The sequence below is a fragment of the Myotis brandtii genome, unplaced genomic scaffold, assembly GCF_000412655.1.
Source record: "Myotis brandtii unplaced genomic scaffold, ASM41265v1 scaffold632, whole genome shotgun sequence".
In the NCBI taxonomy this organism is placed as follows: Eukaryota; Metazoa; Chordata; class Mammalia; order Chiroptera; family Vespertilionidae; genus Myotis; species Myotis brandtii.
The window spans coordinates 279,282-280,763 of NW_005370419.1; positions in this window are offsets into that span (position 1 = coordinate 279,282).

Below are 1,482 nucleotides of genomic sequence, written 5' to 3' on the forward strand. Positions count from 1 at the left end.
GGGGGACCCCTGCCCCCCGGAAGGGAGGTCTGCGGCTGCAGGGGAGCCGGGCAGGGGGCAGGGGGTCCAGAAAGACATGCCGGCCATTTGCCGTTTTGAGTCCAGGTGCCCTCGGGGCGTGCGACCCCCAGATGCTGCAAAAGGCAGGGAGCCCCCCCACCCTGGGCACACTCCATCTGAGCGCGCTCTCACTTAATGCGCGCGCACAACACACACGCACACGCACACAACACACGCGCACACACGCACACAACACACGTGCACACCACACGCACACACATGCACACGCACACGCCTCCCCACCGCGGAAGGACTAGGAGTGTGCAGGATGGCTTTTCACGGGAAGAAACACGTCACAGCTTCTGAACGGGGTTGGGTCTCAGCGTCGCCAGCTGGGGACAGTCCCAGGCCCGGAGCCCTGACGGGGGAGTGGGCTTCGGGGCGGGGCCTGGCCATGTCTGCCTCCCCCCCCCCCGCCCCCCAGGACCCGCAGAGCTGCTCCCTGGGCCCTGAGGGGGAGGAGTATGGCTGTGGGTGGCCCCGCGTGGCCGGGTCCTAATCAGGGGGTGGGTTTCCCTCTCAGCCGCCCCCTGAAGGCTCTGCTTGTCCATCACCAGAGGCAGAAGGGGGGTGAGGGGAGCACGCCTCTCTCAGGGGACCCGCGGTGGCAGCACGGCTGGCGGCTGAAAGGGAGGCGGGGGCCCAGGACGGGGGAAGGCTGAGAGCCTGCCTGCCTTCAGCCTCCGAGAGAACTGGCTCCACCACAGAGTAACCCCCCCGGACAGCCCCCGCCGTCAGCAAACGCTGAGCCACATTCACGCTATCGAGGGAGGCAGCCCGACAGGCTCCGCAAACAAAGACAAATGGGACGACGCGGAGCTGCGCGGCCCATGGCTTCCGGGCGCCACGAAGGAGGAAATGAAACACCTCGCTCTGAAAGAAGAGCCTCCCCAGAGACTCGCACTCATCGACGCAGGCACACGCACACGCACACGCACACGCACACGTCTCGGCCGCACCCCCACATTCCCCACTTCTAGTCCAGGGGCTTGGGGGCCACTTTGCCGGCCCCATCGCCAACGGGAACAGGCTCTGGGGACAGGAAGGCCTGGCCCCGCTGCCACCACTGCCCTCCAGGTGCCGATGGCGACACACCCTCCCGGGGCGCGAACTGCGCATCGCGGAGCAGGAGTGGCCTCCCCAGCCAGGCTGAGACCCACGCCCACTCACTCTCACCTCCTGCATGGCTCAGAGTGTCGCCTGCGTCACCGGCCTGGGGCCTCCTGGGGAACGGGCGTCCTCAGGACGGGAAGCCGGGCTGCGAAACGCAGCGGTGTGTGTGCGCGTGTAACGTGTGTGTGCATGCGTGTGCGTGTGTGCACGCGAGGGCAATGGCCTGGAGTCATTCCTGGGGAGGGAGACAGGACAGTCGTCGTGGCACAAGCAGAGGAGGGGCGGGCGGGCGGGGCGGGGGCCTCAGTT